The sequence below is a fragment of the Miscanthus floridulus genome, chromosome 15 (genome assembly GCF_019320115.1).
Source record: "Miscanthus floridulus cultivar M001 chromosome 15, ASM1932011v1, whole genome shotgun sequence".
NCBI lineage: Eukaryota > Viridiplantae > Streptophyta > Magnoliopsida > Poales > Poaceae > Miscanthus > Miscanthus floridulus.
The window spans coordinates 22,164,330-22,185,056 of NC_089594.1; the positions used below are offsets into that span (position 1 = coordinate 22,164,330).

Here is a 20,727-nt window from a genome sequence, read left to right on the forward strand (position 1 = left end):
GGATGTGTCAAAAAAAAAAAGAAGCTGATAACGAAACCTAAGAGACCTAGTAATTCTTCTGGTCGCAATGGCTGCTGGCGGTCGCCGCCCGGCGGTAACTCTGCCGGCGGTGCTCATCCTCGTATGCGTGCTGGTGGCCACGGCGCCCGGGCTCCAAATGCTCCTTGACGAGGACCCAAGTACGTACCCCGACAGTAGGCCGAGGGAGTTCTGGTACCGGCCCGGAGAAGTGGTCGTCATCGATCTAGGCAACACCAACTCTTGCGTCGCCGGCTACACCGGCTCCGGCAAGACGACCGACGACGACACCATGTTCCAGTTCTGCATCCCCTCCTGGGTCGCCTTCACCGACAACGGCACTTCCCTCGTCGGCGAGGCCGCCAAGAACCACGCCGCCGCCAACCCCGAGGCCACCATCTTCGGTTTCAAACGCTTGCTCGGGCTAAGGTATATATCGTTCCACTAAAAACAATACATATATATTAGGTTATATATAATTGATTGATGGATTCATGATTAGTGTGTATCGTTATTCGATCTGTTAATAGGCGAAACCGCTGGTACGACGAGGACATCGTGCAGGGAGCCATCCAGCGCGTGCGGTACAAGATCGGTACAAGAGATTACGACACGGCGATCGTCCAAGTGATGGCCAGCGATGGTTCAGTCAAGCAGCTCGAGTTCAGCGAGGGTCGCGTCCATGGTAGTGGCTGAGCTCAAGAACAAGGCCGAGGAGTACCTCGGCCGCACGGTCGAGTACGCCGTCATGACCATCCCGCAGCATTTCGCCGCGGCACACAGCGGGGAGGCTGAGTACGCCGGCAAGATGGCCGGGCTGGACGTCGTCTGGACGGTCACAGAGCCGACCGCTGCTGCCGTCGCTCACGGCCTGCACACGAAGCTGCGCGAGCGCGGCACTGCGCTTGTCTTGCGTGTCGGCGGCGGCTCGTCCGACGCGAGCCTTGTGGTGCTGCTGGACGGCAGGTTTCAAGTCTTTGGGTATCGGATGGACAATTTCCTTGGAGGAGACGATTTTGACGACAGGGTCGTGGACTACTTCGCCAAGCGCATCAAGCTGAAGCACGGAGTGGATATCAGTCAGGACAGGATCGGTCTAGGCAAATTGAGGGCGGCATGTGAGAATGCCAAGAAGGCATTGAGCAGTCAAGATCATGTCCAGGTGATTGTTGAGTCCCTCGTTGATGGTGTCGATTTCTCGGAGCCGCTCTCACGGTCGGAGTTTGAGGAACTGAATGATGATCTGTTCCGCAAAGTCATGAACTTGGTGGAAACAGCCATGGTGAACAGAGGTGGTATAAAGTGGAGCAAGAGCAAGATCGGTGAGATTGTTATGGTCGGTGGGAGTGCCGTGATACCCAGGATTCAAAACCTCGTCAGGGATTACTTTGATGGAAGGGAGCCTAACATACGGAGGAAACCGGATGAAGCGATGGCTCTTGGAGCTGCACTTTACGTCCATTCTCTTTAGTGACTTCATTATATTTACAGTAGTAGAGGTTTTGTTGTTAGGTCTTCGAGGGATCTAGACACATAATGGTAGTGTGCATACATGGCTGGCATGGCCCTTTTGCAATATATCCTCTTCTCACTGCATCTTGCTCATTGGCAGAATATTGGATGATGGGGATCCTCTTTCCAGGATCATGGGGAAGACGATCAACATCATAAATTCCCTCTTCTGTCTCTTGTTCCTCATGTATTTCTTCGTCACTAGGATTTTTAGGTCTTGCTTCTTGATCTTCCATCTCCTGTGTCTCATGTATTTCTTCCTCACAAGGAATTTCAGGTCCTACTTGCTGATCATGAATAATTAGTTGATTTGGAGTGGAAGAAGACACCTTTTGTGCTTTCTGTTTCTGAGCATGAGCATTCCATAGAGATGCAAGATTGTTATTCCTCTTCATGCTACTTGATCCTTGATGTTCTGCAGTCTGCAATAATCGGTCAAATTAGAAGAGGGATTCCGCAAACTAGAACTCATTATTGATGGGAATATTCCGGTAAAAAAAAATGATTGATCAGTGATCGCAATAGAACAAGATTGAATTTTTACCCTTTGCAACTTGTCAGTTTGGCAGTTCCTGGGCATATTGGCGTAGCGTGTAGGATGGGCAGACGGCAGGAGGAAAGGTCGGAAATCGGAAGCAGGCAAGCAGCGCCTCAGCCAGCCGGCCGGCCGTCAGACAACGACCGAACGACGACGACGAGGGTTTCCGTCTTTGCAGCGGCGGCGGGCGGGGTTGAGGAAGGAGTTGTATCGCTGTGACGCGTCGTTTCGTATTCGGCAGATCGGCAAAGTGCTCATTATACGTCAATATGTTTGGAAATGGGCTGCTGTACCCCCATGCTACTACTGTAGATCCGCCCCTGTTGGACCCTATGTGTTGTTGTGTGAGTCACGGATGACAGTGCACGATTTTTTTTTGTTTGGAATGAAAATCTGATGGCTTATGTGGCATTATAATATTGGTAGTTTAGCTTGCATGAGGAGATAGACTATTACCATAAATAAAGATAGTGGATGATAGGGTTCGCTGACGTGGATATCTAGATACCTGTTAGTTGATAATGTGGCTCACTTTACTTCAATAGCTTGTATATTAAGTGAAAGCTATAACATACTACTACTCCCTCCATTTCAGATTATAAGACGTTTGGTTTCTCTAGATAAATTGCTTTTGCTATATATCTTGACATAATAATATACATAAAAAATAAATGTATTTAAAAAAAAGACAAAACATCTTATAATTTGAATAGAGGGAGTATTATTCTAGTGAGGTTTACTTTGGTAAACTATCTATAAATCGAGATTTTGTGGTCTGTTAAACACTGTTGTTTAGTGCTACTTCTTTGCTAAAGTATTTCTGTTTAGTTATTAGTTAACAAGTTGCTGGTCAACCCTTTTTTTTTTTGAGCAGATGGTCCCAATTTTGTTGAGCCATAAAGAAAAATAAAAATTTGAGTCAATGGCAGGCCAGGCCTCAAGCCTCCAGCTGGAGCTGGGCTATATGAGAGAGGATAGGCCTGTTACGGCCTGCTGCTGTCTGTTGGGCTGGACTGGGCAGCGTGGAAACTGGGCCCGCATCCTTAAACGTGCGACGCGTGGACACCGACGAATCAGACGCTCGCGAAAACGACGCGGCGCTGCATCTCCTGAGACTCGGCTCGGCTTGGTTTCACCAGCACGGGCTTTACCAGAACGTCGGCTTGTTTGCTGAGCCTGGCATTAATAGCCAGCCTCCTTTGCCTTCGGATGCAAGATATCGCCCTCAGGCTTCCGACCTCTTTCACACGAAGGAAGTGGGTTCCAAGGAAGTGATTAGATTGTTTCTTGCCAATCGCCGGTAGGCGCTCATCATCCACCTCCGCCGCACCACCAAGAAGGTGTCGCCGGGCGCCAGCAGCTCCGCCACGTCCGCTGTGCCGCTCCTGGCCGCCAGCGCGTGGTCGTCGTCCTCGCCTCCTCGGCGCCCCACTGCCCCAGCACGCGTCCGCGTCGCACGGTTCCACCTTCCCGATGGACGCCCACGCGGACGCCGCCGTGGCTCTACCCAGCAACACCAAATTCATCCCACTTCCCTCCATTGTTGAAGTTGATCGAGTTCTCAACTTATGATCTTTCTGTTGTCAGTTCTTTGAACCAGGTTTTTTTGTTTCTCACATTTCTTTGACATATTTTTGTTATGTAGATGATTTTTATGAGCTTCTGTGGTGTATGTGCACTGTGCAGTAGAAATTCCTAGATTTTGGGTCAGCATCATGGCTCTTTCATTACGCATGTATTAAACGCTTTGCTAAGCTGAAAATGTTACTGCATAGTCGGCAGGTAGAAATCAGGGCTTCATGGTATTGCAAGGAAAAAACAATAATTCTGCTACTATTTGTTTATTCATGGCATGCAATGGATTAGAATGGAGTGTATACAATGTATATCATAATTTTCAACTTCTCTTTATTATATCCAAATCTTGAATGTCGATTCGAGTTCAGCATGCCCCATGTAAACGTTCCATCAATGAGTTACCTTTTTTAGTCTTTTTTCTCCTACTTGGTTTCCACATTGTCCAATCTATACTAAAATGAAAGTTTGATATTGCTGGTTTGTTGACTTTAGTTAGATGTAAATTGTATTATTTTTATGCATATGTTGAGATGGCCTATATGTTGTACACATGTTTGTGTGTACAACAATATGGTCTTGCTAACTGATTTTCTCCCGTTTGCTTATGCTATCTTGTAGCCACTATGATCCTTGAGGGTGAAGTGAGCATAGCAAAGCGATTGGATTTTAATGTACACTCTGATGTTGAGTCAGTGGCCCCAGATATTCCTGCTCAAGAATGTACCACACCACATAAGTCCTTTAGCATCCCATTATGTGTAAGTTTCATGCAACCATTACTTAAGACAGGTCTGCTATTGTCACGTGTTGTTTCTGACATATATCGCATACTTTGTAGGGTGGTCCTTGCGCAGCCATCTCCATGGACAACGTAGCCGGCATGACTGGAGGAGGCCAGGAAGGTGCTAGTCCTTGCGCCGTCGACGCAGCCGGCATGACAGGAGAAGGAGGCCAGGAAGGTGGTCCTTGCACCGCCGTCCCCTTGGACGATGGAGCCGGCATGATAGGAGAAGGATGCCAGGAAGAGAATTTGTCGCCATCCCAAGACAATTCATCGCCCATGGTTTCTCCCTCTATCCGTGGAGTCAAGGGAGAGCAAGTAACACATGTATGGTCATCATTTGGTCTTTGATCTTCCTCTTCTATCTTTCATGTAGTTTCATCATGTATAAATGTGTGCATACTGTACTGTACAGAACACTATTGTTGCTATCGACGATAACACTCGTGCTAATGGGAACGCTCTCCATCATCTAGTAGCTGAAGAAGTGATAGACGGAGTACCAAATAAGGTAACAGTCTTTTTTCCTCTAACTAAATAGCTAGGGCGAAGACAATTATAAATAACTACATTGTGGCGATATAGCTTTAATTCTGATTCGATTGCACAACAGGTGGTTGATAAAGTTGGAATAATTCCTGAAGTTAGTATGACTTTTGAATCAGAGGTCAAAGCTTATGAGATGTATAATGCCTATGCTGGTAATGTTGGGTTCAGTATAAGAGCCAGACAAGGCATCGAGGAGATGGTAGTATATGTCAAAAGTATATTGTTTGTAGTTGCCAAGGACATGGAGAAACTCAGACATCAAAGGATAGTACAAGGACAGGTTGTGATGCACGTGTTCAGTTTAGTGTCAGCAGAGAGGGGACTTGGACAGTGCAAAAGGTTGTACTTGATCACAATCATTATCTTGCTAGTCCAAATAAATCGCATAAGCTGAGATCCCAACGACGTGTTGTAGAAGCGGACAGGATGTTGATTAACCAGATACGACAAGCTGGAATGAAGCCAACACAGGTATATGAGTTTATGAAGGAGTTTTATGGAGGATCTGACAAAGTTCCATTCTCAAAGATGTACTGCAAAAATAAAATTGGTCATGAGCGTAGGAAGTACTTAGAATCAAATGATGCTCAAACAGTTTTAGAATACTTGAAGAATAAGCAGATAGAAGATCCTACATTCTTTTATGCCATTCAAATAGATGAGGACGATGGTCGGATGGCTAATTTCTTTTGGGTAGATGGTCAGTCTATCATGGATTATGCATGCTTTGGTGACGGTGTGTCATTTGACACCACTTTTCAAACTAATAAGCTTGAAATGCCATTTGCACCATTCGTTGGAACCAACCATCATAAGCAAACAATAATTTTTGGTGCTGCTTTGGTATTTAATGAGACCATTGAATCATTTGTTTGGCTCTTTGAAACCTTTCTAACAGCAATGTCAGGAAAGCATCCAAGTACAATTTTCACCGATCAAGACGCAACCATGGCAGGAGCAATTGCCTACGTATTTAGGAATACAAGCCATCATCTCTGTTTGTGGCACATCTATCTTAACGCCACTAAACATCTCGGGCATGTAATTCAGAAGCACCCTGATAAGTTTCTACCTAATTTTAAGAGATGTGTGTATGAAGATAGATCTGAAGATATGTTCATCCAGAAGTGGCATGAATTGTCGAGTAAGTATGACCTTGAGAAGAACCAATGGATGGCAAACCTATATGATTTGAGAAAAAGGTGGGCTATTGTCTACCGTGATTCATTTACAGCTAATATGGCCTCGACTCAAAGGAGTGAAGGCATGAACAATGTATTCAAGAAAAGATTCCGTAGGAGACTTGGACTTTTAGAGCTTCTTGTAGAATGTGAGAAGGTTTTTGCTAGCCTTCATGAAAATGAGTTAGACGCGGAATTTAACTCGCGTCGAAAAACCCCGATTACTTATAGCCCAAATTTGCCTTTGTTGAAGACTGCAGCTGAATCATATACAAGGAGGATGTATTCAGAGTTTGAAGAAGAATTTAAACTGCATTTCTCATTCTCTTGTAAATTGTTGCAAACAAATGGGTCGGTTTTGACATATATGGTTATGCATATGCATTCTGTTCATGGAGCAACTGTCATCTTCAACGCTGCAGATATGGACATTACGTGTTCCTGCAGAAAGTTTGAGTCCATAGGTATGTACAGACACTTTAAATTACAATACAGTTTGTTATAAATCAAGATTGAAAACAGAATCATTATCATGTAGGTATACTATGCAAGCATGCCTTCAAAGTCTTCAGTGGATGTTTTCAACTTGCCGTCCAAATATGTACTAAACAGATGGACAAAATATGGGAAAAGAGGATTTTATATTGAGAAACAAGGAGCGGAAAAGAAAAATATGAAAACACATGCTGCACGCATCTCACGAAAGGCGACATCCCTTGCACTGAAGTGCTCAGTGTCAAAACAACTTCTTGTTCACTTGGAGAAAGCCGTCGATAATTTAGTTTTGGAAGTGGATAACTCTCTAAGCAAGGAGCCAGAAAAAACAGATGAGGTTCCTTTAGTATCGACTAACTGTGACACAAACACATTGAAAGGATCAATATCATTTAGAGTTCCTCGGGTCGTAAAAAGTGCAAAGACTAAACGGCTCCAAAGCGCAGTTGAAAAGAACACAAAGAAGAAGAAGAAGAGAAGTGCAAAGAAAAAAGGTGTTTCTCCTACCCATTGCTGTCAGCTCCTTCTGTTTCTGTCATGGCTGCTTTTGTACTGATTTTTTCAATTTCATTATATATATTACACCTAGGTGCATTTTCTATATTGAATGCACCTAGGCCAAAACTGACCGACGCGCAGCACCTGGTCCGGCCCGCACGCTCCCGAGCCGGCCTCGCGCGCACCACCTGGTCCGGCCCACCCTCCCGCAAACCGCCTCCACTTCCTCTCTTCAGTTGCCGCTGCTCTCTTCCTCGCGAGCAACCGCCGTATTCGGTTGCCGTCGCGCGCGCTGCGCCGCCGTGATTCACGCGCTCCGCCGAGAAAACCGCCCCCACTCCCTCTTCATTTGCCGCTGCTCCCCCACCCCACTCCCCCTCCATTTGCCGCTGCGCCGCGGCGTTTTCCACGCTCGTTGCGCTTCGGCTCCGCCTACAGAACCGCATTGCCCCACCCTTTTTCCGCCGCCAGTTGCCGCTGCGCCGCGGTTCTGGTCCGCTCAGATTCGGGGCGGCGCACTCGGATTTGGTCGCCTGTGGAGCAAGCTGCACTACAACAATGCAATCGCCGGATTTCCTGACCTAGGGGTTCGAGCGTCGCCGTGTTGAGGCGCTCCCATCGTTTCATCCGATCCGCGGCCTCGTGTAAGTCATCTCCCATTCAAAACCCTACTGAAATCTATTTTGTAGCCTCGATTGGATGCGGACTTGTGTAACTATATTTTTGCGATGACTTGTGTAACTAGCTTATTATCTTAGTTGTAACTGGTAGGGTGTTCTAGTTGTATTTGGTTGACATTTCATCTGAAAATCAACTGATTTTGTAACTGTTGCTGCAACCGACTTAATTTTGAAGGTGCATCTCTAGTGTTTTATTGGTTGCAATTGGTTAACAATGCCGGTTCGTTCATTCTCGGGTCTATATGTAGAGGATGCTGTTCAATTTTTGTTTGCTTTTGAGCTATGGCTCAGGGGCTCAATGATACCATTTTTTGGTGGTGTGTGTATATATGCATGAATTGGGACTTTTGTTCGGATTACCTTACAAGTGTTTGGTTTACATGGATCTTACAAGTTCTGCGTTGTTAACCCTGCTTGGTTGTGCCCCCTAGGGGCCAGCAGATAATTCTCAGCCTTAATTATCTATCCTTAAAGTTATTTCTAAATTTAGCATTTCATTCAAATGATATGCTAAATTACTAAACCTCAGTCATAGTGTTCTGTCCTGATAGTTAATGCTTATTTAGTGTTTCGTTTCAAACTTTATAATACAGTGCACAAGTGCTAACTTTGTTTCAATCATACATCCATGTCTGTTGTCCATTACTTGATCCAGATTTGTATACCATTTCATTAGTGAAACTGTCTACTGCTAAATAAGTCAAACAAGTGAATAACTGGCTACATATCCTTTTGTTGCAATTGGCTATTTTATGCTTGTTGCTATTGGAGGATCCGGTCAATTACAATTGTTCCATTTTTTTTGTAACTATATTTTTTTGTGATGACTTGTGTATCTAGCTTATTATCTTAGTTGTAACTGGTAGGGTGTTTAGTTGTAATTGGTTGACAATTCATCTGAAACCCAAGTGAATTGTAACTGTTGCTGCAACTGACTTAATCTGAAGGTGCATCTCTAGTGCTATAAAGTGAATTGTAACTGTTGCTGCAACTGACTTAATCTGAAGGTGCATCTCTAGTGCTATATTGGTTGACAATGCAATTTTTGTTATTCTTTTTTTTTTGTCAACTGGTTTTGCCATTACTGTAATATGTATTTTGATGTGTATCATCTTTTAGGTTGTTGTATTCTGATATGTATGTTTTTTTCAATGGCAGTGGTTATAATGAATACGGAAGGGAATGTATCAGGTGCTCAGGGCAGTGACCCCCCCCCCCCCCCCGGCGTTCCCCCCGTTTTGCTGTGCAGGAGTAGAAAAAAGCTGAAAGTATACAAGTCGAAGAACGACAGGAAGAAGAGATTAAGGCTCCCCAGTCCCCCCCCCCGACCTGACGTTGATAGTGAAGTACATGAAGGACAGGAAAGTGAACAATGTGCCCAAGATCCAGATTTTGATCCTGGCGCTGATGGTGATGCAGGGAGTGAACAACAGGGAGAGCATGATGCCGAGGTTGGCGGCGATGGTGACACTGGCGCTGATGGTGATGTAGTGAATGTAGTCAATAAGAAGAGGCCCCGCAAGCAGCCTCCCTGCAATTCGGTGCTCTCCTTCAAAATTTCAAGAACTTCTTAAAGCTCTCCCTGGCGACCTCAAAGATAAAGTAAAGGCAAGGGGTTTTGGTGGACTATTGGGATTCGAACCAAGCTTTCTGGATAGGAAATTGCTCACCTGGCTTATGTTGAGGCTCAACCCAGAAACGATAAAATTAGAGCTTGGTGGTGGTAAAGAGATTGCAATTACTGAGCACACTATTTGGTGTGTGTTCCAGTTACCAAAAAGTTGGTGGTGATCCACCTGTTATGTCTGATGCTGAAGCTCGTTTTAGGCAGAACGAGTTGGGACAACAAATCTGTCCCAGTACATACAAAAGGCTAGGTATTAGGATTTCGGATATTGTGGATGGACTGAATAGCAAGACGCTTACGGGGGATTTGGGTCTCAGGGCATTCTTTATGGCTGCATTCGAGTCTCTACTTTTCTCTAACACCGATAGTTGCATCAGGCTTGAGGATGTGATATATACTGAGGATTTGGACAATATTGGCAAGATTAATTAGTGCAAAGCAGTAGTGGGCAACCTTAGCAAAGCTGCACGTTTGTATAGAAAGGATTTCGCGACGAAGGGCGTCCATGCACCTCTCACAGGCTGTGGTATCTTTCTGATGGTAAGTGTTTTTTGTGTTTCTCCCACAGCTGATTATCGATCTTTTTTATCTAGCATCCTTTGTATTTTTTACTAGTATTTTCTGTAGTAGTTTTTGTTGCATTTATTGGCTTGTTACACTAGTAGTATTTTCTGGCTGTGTAGTAGTTTCTCCAAACACACAATTTGTTCATGGCAAGAGTTGCAACTAGGTCATGGCACCAGTAGCAACTGTGTTGTAGTTTTTTCTTGCAATTGGGTCATGTCTCCAGTAGTAATTGGTCTCCTATTGTTTTAATTTTGTTTTTTTATACATGCAGATGCTATATGTCGATCACTTGCAGCATGGGCTACAGTTAGACTCATTCGCTCTGCCCCGATGTGCTATATTGGACAGTAAAACTATCGATAGAATTTCAATGTTGGATGGCAGGGGAGATGTCCCAGACGATGCTATTGAGTATGGCAACCTCAGGGTAAGCTGCTGATAATCAGTTCTTTCTTTTTTTTGATTTTTTCTTTTGCATGTTGTTTTTTTATCCAGTATGTGATTTTACGTTTCTGATAACCAGTTTCAATTTTTTTTTGTTTTTAAAAAAACCTGCAGTTGAGAAGTATTGCCGCCACATGTTATACCTCCCCCCCCCCGCTTTTGTTCCAGCTGCTGCTGCTGCTCCTTGCCCTGCTACTGTTCCTGAGGGAGCTTCTTATGCTGCTGGTACTTCAGCTGACGTGGCTGGCACACATCATGGCCCTGGTGGGCATGCTGCCATGGAGCTTCAGCCTCCTGTTCTACACCAATATCCGAGCTTTAGTTCTGCTTTTGGCCAGAGCATTGCTCATGTAGTTGGAAGAAGTAGGAAGTCAGAGGCGCATAAGATATTGAAGGCTTTTGATGACAGTATGACCTAGGCCCAGACCTACGCGACCAAGGCTGCTAAGTACATTACTATGGCCAACGATCTGATGGCAAAAAGTCACCATGAGTGCTTCAGTGCTATTCAGAAGCTGCTTGCAGACGCCCAGGCTGATAGGGAAGCTACTAACGAGCGTAGGAGGGGAAAGAGGAGGAAAAAGAATAAACCTGCAGCATCAGGTACTTTGTCGCAGTTTTTAACGTATTCACATTGCAATTACTAATATATATGCATTGAAATTGGGTGTCTCATACAAGTTTGAATTTTTATCATCAGTTTGTTTGCTAGACTAACAAATGTTTTATGTTTGGTGTCTCTTTTTTTGGTATGCAACAGCAGGTAAATCAGCTGTTGATCAAGATCAACGCAATGCAGCAGGTGACGAAGAAGATGCTTTACAAGAAGAAACTGTTGGAGGAAATTCTGGAGGACATATTCCAACTTTTCAACCACCACCAGGTACTTTTTTGTTGCATTTTGTCTTTCTTTCATGTTGCAATTACCATCATTATCTGTGTTGCAATTGGGCAGGGGCCCAACAAGCTTACAGTGTTATCCTGGTTTTTTTTCCCTTCAGACTTAAAAATGTTATTTTGGGTGTCTATTTTTTTGGTATGCAGGAGGAGAAACTAGTGGAGACGGATTTGCCCAAGATGATGTTCATGAAGAAGAATTTGATGGAGATGGATTTGGCCAAGGACATGATTCAGAAGGAGATATTGGCCAAGGATTTGAAGGCCGAGACAGAGATGGACAAGAAGATGCTGAAGAAGAATCTGGTGCAGGAGGAGAGCGGCAAAAAGATGTTGGAGAAGGTGGAAATCTTGGAGGGAATCCTCGAATACTTTTGTTGGAATGGAGGAAATCACCAGGTACTTTTTTGTTGCAATTTTTTTGTTATTCTTTTCATATTTTTTGTAATCACCACGGTATATGTATTGCAATGGGGTAGGGTCCTACAACCTTAATTATTTCAGCTTATATTTTCCTTTTTTCAAAGTTACAGATCCTCAATCTCAAATTCGACAACCAGCTAACAGTGAGTCAAGTAGCGGCAATGTTGATGCCCAGTCATCTCAGATCAGCCCCCATCCACGCCGCCAACACCTAGTAGCAATGTTGATGCCCAGGAGAAAGGCAGATCAAGTAATTCTTTTCCATGGATCCCCTCTCTTTTTTGCTGTATTCATTATGACTTTTCTTTTTTTTCCGTTTGCCATCCTAATTTTTATATACTTTTCTTTTCATCTACCCTAGCACCGCCTCCATTGCGTGGTCCTTCACAGGGGTTGGAGTCCATAATAAACCAGCTACAAACATCCATGCTTGTTGACCCCTCCACTGACCAGGTGACATGATGATCATTTCATACTATAGTAATTCATGTAGCATTAATATTGTAATTGGATTGACTTATTGGTTGCAATTTGTATTCTACAGAACATAACCAGCGAGATTGGAGATGCATCCAGGCAACCACAGCCTGCCAATCTTGAAGATGAGACACGGAGAAAGGAGGCATCTGATCACATGGAGGATCCATTGACGACCTCAAGTATTCGCCGCGAAGTTAGCACATCTGCTGTAAGCTATTTATGACACAAACACACACACAATTATATTTTTATGCAGGCAGCCTTTTTTTGTGTCTGTTTGCATATATATAGCTTTTTTTAATAGGTTGCAGCTCACTGTAATTTTCCATTTTTTTTCCAAGCCTCTGGTGCTGGTCGTAAGAAAATGAAAGCTGTTCGAAGGGCACCTGCCAGGAACAAGAGGTCTACGGCTCGTCTTAGGAAAGAGCAGCAAGCGCGCCATGATGAACATGAGAAATGGATGTGTCAGATGCGCGATCAAGCTAATGAAGAGATTGCTAAGTTGAAGAGCAGTGTCGTTGGTGAGGCAGGGCCCAGCGCAGCTGCATCTGATGCATCTTTTCCAGATGAACCAATCGATGACATTAAGTGCTTAACCCCACCTGTCCGGTTGTCTCAAGAGGAACGTGAACAAGGATCACAAGACTTCAATCAGTTCCAAAAGATGATCTTCAAACATGTGGGAGAGCGGTTGAAGAAGAAGCCAAGGAAGTACATATCTCCTTTCCTAATCCCCAACAGCTGCCCAAAAGTACCATTGGCAAAGGCTCTAGCTCTGAGGATCAAGATCGCGTCTGATGAGAAGCTAAGAGAGTAATCACCCTCACATCATTGTTGCAAACAACATACATCAGTGTTGCAATTAGCTTTCTATCTTCTGATTTTTTTATTTTTCTGGTAACATATTCTGTTTTTCTGCCAACTACACAGGATGGCTCTGATTGATTTCAGCATCTTTTGCTCTTTTGATGGCAATGATCTACTTACCAGTTTTGCGGATGACAAAGATGGTGACTCTTCTGTTCTAGATTTCACTGTTCATTGTCTCCGTTATGATGATATTGTCCACAAGGAAAATTCAATCGGATATAGGTTGTTCCTCACCACCGGCTTCTATGTGAGTTTTTACTGAACCCCCATACACACTTTTTCTGTTTTGCACATTAGCTGCTGTTTTAATCTTCGCATATTTTTGTTTTCTCCAGCACCTGGTAAATGGCGTTAAGAGCGTCTACACAGATGATGGAAAAACTGAGACTGATGAATTCACTGTATTAAGACAGCACCTTGAGAATGAAGTCGAGCATTATCCTGATTTAACCAAAGCAAAGCTGGTTAGTATCTAATTTTATTTTGATTGGTTTTGCTTTTTCTCTCTCTTTTTTTAAATGTTTTTGGAACTGACCCAAAAACTAGATGCATCATACTCATCTGATGTGTAATTAACCAGCAAAGTAGTTCCACTGCAAATGTTAATTAACCAGGTTGCAATTGTGTCACATCCCATGTTGCAAATGGTGTACAGTATGTGTAGACAGCAACTATTTTTTTGTGTTTACTCAACTGATGCATGATACTACAACATATGCATGCAGATATTTATTCCAGTATTTGTTCGGAAGCATTATTTTGTTTACCGCATCAATCAAATTCACAATTGGATCGATATCCTGGACTCAATTGACTATTATTGGGCGGACACTAGCCCTGCATCACGCCACGAGCCCATTTTTTAGAAGATCCCCATCATAAGTGTTGTATTCCAGAAGGTCAGCAAGAAAAAATTCCCTCAAATTGAGAAATGGAGCAGGCCATTCGTTGAGGTCCCAAAACAAGGCGGGCCCAGTGATTGCATGTTTTTCCTTTGGAAATATATGGAATTTTGGGATGGCGAGAAGCTGAACACTGACATCAATCCAGTGAGCATTTCCTTCTTTTTTTTGCCCCCACATTTTCTTTGTGTTCAAATGTATATATGATCTGCATGTTCTACTATCATTTTCAGCAGTCTGAAATGTTTTTTTTTCTTTCTTCTTCACTGTGTTTTTAGTTCAAGGGCATGATATACAGGCTAGAGCTCATGCACTACTTGGTGTTTCATCCACTGAACTAGGCTGACCTACCCGACGAACTGGATGTTTATAGGATTGGTGGAAGGAAGATACTTTGGGATGATGAGCAATGATGAACTTTTCACGACATGTTGTGTTTTTTTGTTTCGTGTGTCATTGATGTTTATCAACATCACAGACATTGTGTGTGTTTGTCAGTACGATGATATCTGTGTATGTTTACACTGTATGAAAACTATGTGTCATAACTTTTGCAACTCCTCGAGCACTCGTGTTGTAACTGGTTTAAAGACTTATTGTAAATTGCAACTCCTCCCTGGTGACATCTAAACGATGCAGCAAATTTGTTATTAATAACAAGGTTTGCATATGTGTCATAACTTGCAATGCTTTTTGTGCATATGTTGTACATAATCGTTATATTTCTTCTTATTTATTTAAGCTGTACTATACCGTGTCCCATCGTTTTGCTTACGAATGCATACAACTCGATCAATTAACTAGAAAACTCAGTGGAGGCTAGAATTGGTTCTCATACTAAGATAATTAATCAGGTTGCAATTAACCATGTTGCAATTTGTAACAAAACCAGGTTGCAACTGTGTCACATATCATGTTGCAAATGGTAATTAACTACATTTGCAACTGCGTCACACCCATGTTGCAAATGGTGTACAATAGGTGTAGAGAGCAACTATTTTTTGCTAGCATTCTCATTATTTGATGTTTGTCCAGAAACAACAACTAGCAAGTATTCAAAAACAAAACAAGCATGTGTTTCAAAGATGTAATCATATAGTTTTTAATTTATACACATGTAACCTATAATTTGTAGAGGTTATAATCTACACATGCCACACTATGTGTTTTTACAACAAAAAAACACAAAGGACTTTTTTGTTTTTTTTTTGGTCCAGCACTTTTTACTCGTTGCAGTTCACACGCAGAGCTCTCCCCCCACGGCCTCTGGTTGCTAAACCTCTTCCTCTTCCAGGGCCTCTGTGCGCAGAGCTGCTTGGTTGTGTTTTAGCAACTTCAGCAACATCTACATCACTTTCTTCATGCAGATCCCTCACTATCTTTGGCCGTCCTCTTTTCCTTGGAGGCCCAACATTTGCTTTAGCACTCTTTTCTTGGAGACGCATTTCTGCTGCCTTGCTTCGATCCGGGTTTATCGGACATGTCGTGATGTAATGTGAACCCTGGACCCCACACCCGTTGCATTCCTTGTTACCATAGTTTTCTTTGTCATATGTGCTGAACGGGTTACCATCACGTGGAGGCTCAACTTCATTTTTCCTTTTCTTCCCTCTACCTTTTGTGCATGCTATAGGGGGCTCAATCAGCAACAATCCATCACACAGCAGCGCTGATGATGGCTGCAATCCAGCGTTACCATTATCAGGTTGTGTTGTTGTCACCACTGGTCCAGTTGCCGACGGCCCACTGCCAGGCGACCCATTAGCTGTGGTGTCATCAGTAGCAGGGTGTGCTGTTGTTGTCACCGATTCAGTTGCTGACGGCCCACTGCCTGGCGACCCATTCTCCATGCTTCTTGGAAACATTTCAATTCCTGGGATGATCTTGTCCAGCTGCCTATTTGTCTCTTGACAAGCATGATCTAACCTACTTCCTGCCCTTCCGAGCTTCATCAACTTAGTAGCAAGTTGGACATCCGAGTCTGTTCCTGGCTTGCTGCTGGACCAATTCGCACGCCGTCATGCCTATCCCACGGAACTTCTTGCCTCGCACTACGAGTGTACCTTTTCCGGATGTACTTCTCTGGGATTTTCTTGACCTGCAGGTGGGTGAAGGCTCTTATAATATGCATGCAGAATAGCCCTGCAATTTTTTTAAAAAACAACATATGCATATGTCAGAAGTTGCAATCATTTGTATGATACATGTTGCAACTGTGTGCCCACGAAGTTGCAATTGGAGCTTTTAACAAATATTTTTTCAGATCCGCGCATACCTGTGTGTTCCCATTGTTTGCATTCGCATCTATATTCACCATTGTCCTTATCAGCAACCACCCTGAATTCATGTTGTGCCCAGCAGAAGCTCCCTCCCCCTTGTTCATGCTTCACCAACCACCCATTACTCATCTGTGGGTCTGGATCAGGGCGAATGACAAATGATGTGCTGTTATTGTACTGCTTTTTGTACTCCTGGTATATACAGATCTAGTGTACACTCTGCATATAGCTGCTCATCAAATTTTGCTTTGCAAGCCCGCACCACCTCAGCCTGCATTTAGCAATCTTTTTTTAGTATGTTTGTCTATTTTTTGCAATTAGAATATGGACTGTGTTGTAACTGGGGGAACAGTAATCATTGCAAATGCCATGTATTTTTTTTTTGGGTTTTCTTTTTACCTGTGCATAATGTGTCTCTCCTGCGTCCATGTGGTCAGCGTGATGGAGTGAGTCTAGCATCCTTCTAGCGAACATGTGCAGGCTAGTGCTCTCACTAACATAGCCATCTTTGAGCACCCTGTTCTGGCTCTCCGATCGTTGCATCGACGTCATCCTACCACAATACATCCCCTTGAAATAAGCAGCTATCCACCTCTCCCTCTTATCCCATAGGGCTCTAATGGTAGGATTATCAGCAATGCCACACTCATCAACTAGCTTCTCCCATTCAACCTCAAATTGCGTCGGGCCCAACGGATAGTTTATCAACGATTCAAGCCTTTCCTTCAAGTTTTTATCCTTGTGCTCGGTGTACAGCTGGTCCAACTCAAACTCCCAAGGCCTTATTATGTGCCAGCGATAGTTTCTGTGTTGAGACTTGAGAAACACCAACTCAATCGCAACTTTCATTGCTGGATCTTCGTCTGATAAAAGACAGAAAACAGGGGGGAAACAGGATCAGCAACACACACAGCGGCATTTTGCTGTAGCAACTATACAATTTTTTAAAGGTTGCAATCAGTGTTTTTTTTAGAAAAGAAGATAAGGCTCACCCGTCAGGATAACATGAGGTTCCTGTCCGCCCATGCAACTCTTGAACGTCTCAAACAACCATTTGAATGATCCAATCGATTCATCACCAGTCAGAGCTTGTCCGAAGGTCACGTTCTTGAGGTTATTGTTGGCTCCAACAAACATCGCCAGCGGCATCTTCTTGCTGTTGGTTTTATGTGTCGTATCAAAGGTGATGGCGTCTCCAAAATCTCTGTATTCAGCTCTCTGGCTTGCATGACTCCAGAATATGTTCCTGATCACTCCAGTCTTTGGATCTGCATCCACATCCCAGTAGAAATATTTGTTGTTCTCCTTGCATTCTCTGAAGAACTGCAGAAGCTTGTTAAGATCATCTTCTCTTTCCTCCTTAGCCTTTGCTGCCTTCCTGTGATCATTTAAAAAATATAGGGCAGTTTTTGTTAGAAAAAGTTCAGTCACATGTTTTTTTGCAATTCGGATATGTGACATCTTTTTGCAATTCAGATATGTGACATGTTGCAATTCAGTGAAAAAAAAATTCAGCACGTACATATTCTTTATGTCCTTCTCTGTAAAACCCCACATATGGCGACCATCATACAGATCTGCCATCACATTCAATGTTGCCTGATGTGGAACTCCGTTCCTTGTCATTATGGCAACCATCATACAGATCCGCCATCACATTCAATGCTCGATGAAGGGAGCAGAGCACAAGGTCCTTCGGCTTCGCAAGGCTCTCTACGAGCTGCGTCAAGCTCCAAGGGCGTGGAACGCCAAACTCAACGCCACCATGGCAGAGCTTGGGTTCACACGCTGTGCCACGGAGCACGCCTTGTACACGCGACGACGGGGGGAGGAGCTCATCGTCGGCGTGTACGTCGACGACCTGATCGTCACGGGGGCATGGGCGCGGGACATCAATGCATTCAAGGAGGAAATGGCGGCCCGGTTCAAAATGAGCGACCTGGGCGGGCTCTCCTACTACCTCGGCATCGAGGTGAAGCAGGGGAAGATGGCAGTGACGCTGGGGCAGCGCGCTGAAGCTGCTCGAGCAGGGCAGAATGGCAGACTGCAAGCCGATGGCGACGCCAATGGAGGAGCGGATCAAGCTATCCAAGGATAGCACGGCGCCGAAGGTGGATGCGACGCTCTACCGGAGCATCGTCGGCGAATTGAGGTGGCTCACGCATACTCGGCCGGACATCGCGCTCGCGGTCGGATATGTGAGTCGTTTCATGGAGGATCCAGGGGAGGACCATTGGACGGCGGTGAAGCGGCTGTTGCGCTATATCAAGGGCTCCATCGATCAGGCGCTAGTCTTCCCCAAGAACGGCAGGCTGCAGCTGACGGCGTTCAGCGAGGCGCCGCCCAAGGCCAAAGAAGGTGAGCTAGGGCTCATGGCTTACAGTGATGCAGACATGGCTGGCGATGTTCATGGGAGGTGGAGCACCTCGGGTGTGTTCGTCTTCCTCGGCTCGGTGCCAATCACCCGGCAGTCGTTGAAGCAGAAGATGGTGGCGCTATCGACCTGCGAGGCGGAGTACGTCATAGCGGCCACTGCGGTGTGCCAAGTTGTGTGGCTGCGCTGGTTGTTGGGTGAGTTCACCGGCGTTGAGGCTCGCCCACCAGCACTGATGGTGGACAACGAACCAGCCATCGCACTGGCGAAGAACCCCGTCCTCCACAATAGGAGCAAGCACATTGACGTGAAGTTCCATTTCCTCAGGGATTGCGTCGATGGAGGATAGCTTGTCATCGAGTTCGTCGAGACCGGCCGGTAGCTCGCTGACATCCTCACCAAGTCACTTGGGCGCCTCAGATTCTTGGAGATGAGGAGCATGATTGGCATGGTGGAAATCAAAGGTGGACAGCAGGATTAGGGAAAGAATTGTTAGATATAATCTGCTAGTCCCTTGTTTCTCTCCCCCTGCAGTAGCCGAAAGGATGGTGTTGGTCAGCCCTGTGCTGTCCATCCTTGGCACTGTGGCTTGTATGGCATTAGGCCACTCCATAGTTGGTAGATGTAGAGGTACATCAGCTAGTAGTGGGCTGATCTAAGCATGTACTAGGAGTTGGTAGGGCTGTACTCAGCCATGTCCTGTGTACCTTATAGTTGGTACAAGACTTGTATATATTGGTATGCAATGCAATAGAGAAAATGCAGTTCTTGACACAACATTCAGAGTGTTTCAGGTTTCAGCCAACGCTGAAACCGTGTGCTGAGTGTGTGTGTGTCCTGAAGAGCTCAAAGCTCTTCTTCTACCTTGGTTCAGGGGAAGAGGGAGACTCGTTGCCTTTTTCCATTCACGAGATGATCTACTGCTTAGGGTGTCCCAAGGGGGTAGTGACGTCGCTGGCTGTGAGTCCGACGTGGAAGCCAAAGAGGTGGAAAGAGAAAACTCACCGGTACCGAGTAAGTCGCCGATCGATTATTCGATTTCACATCGTTCGATGAAAACAGAGATGAATAGGTGGGATCCAATAGGAGAGAACGATTACAGATCAATACTAATTTATTTCTCGTTCATCCACATTAGCCAGCGATTTCGCTGGGTCCGTTGCGGACGCCCTTATATTTTTCTGCCATATCGTACGGTGACTCGGTGAGTGCAAGTTTCCTTTTGCCACCTTACTGATAATCACTAGATGTTCTGCCGCAGCCCATTTTCTTCTCAGCAGATTAATTGTGCGGTGCCTTCTACCAATCTACCTTGTGTTAAATAGGGCTGTGAACGAAGTGGTTCAGTTATTGGTGTTTGCGTCGTTTCTCCGCCGATCTTTGCACCACTTCGTCTCTTGCATTCCTAGGACTTAGTATAATCTAACTCACTTTACACTCGTGTTAGTCTTAGACTTGTGTTGTCATCTAAATCACAAATACTATGGTTTCACAAAAAAAATCACAAATACTATAAGATATATACCTTTTCTTGCCTCTTTCTTTGTGTCTTGAGCTTGTTTGTATCGTCGCACTTTTCTTGGACAACAACCATATAATAGTAAAATTATATAAGATGTTTGTACACAACCACATAGGGATAAAATAATTTTCCCTTTCGTTTTCAGTAGTTATAAAAAAGTGATGACACTAATTCGGTTACACGTACAGTATGCATGATTGCAAGGGCCGCACACGATTGAGACATGCAGGTGAGATAGGTATAAATGGCGATGCTGACTTGGGGTGTTGGCGAGACTGATCTGACACTCATTCTTCGCCCGGAACAACCACCTCGCAAAGATTTATCAGGGTAAAGCATAGTAGGGATGTCCTAGGTTCTGCAAGACCATTTAGAACTCTAGTAAATCTTGTATAGAAAAATGTTGGCCAACAATAGGTTGTAAGAGTTTGAGGGTAAAAAAAAGTGTAGTAGATTGAACCTTTTTTATTGATGAGATAGATGGATTTCTCAATTAGTCATGATCCTGTCAT

General features: G+C 44.4%; 2 pseudogenes; both read left to right on the forward strand.

The window, feature by feature from the left end:
* Window positions 1–67: 67 nt before the first annotated feature.
* LOC136507201 (luminal-binding protein 4-like) lies at window positions 68–1,584 on the forward strand (annotated as a pseudogene).
* Window positions 1,585–5,064: 3,480 nt separating this feature from the next.
* LOC136507202 (protein FAR1-RELATED SEQUENCE 5-like) lies at window positions 5,065–7,208 on the forward strand (annotated as a pseudogene).
* Window positions 7,209–20,727: the final 13,519 nt, after the last annotated feature.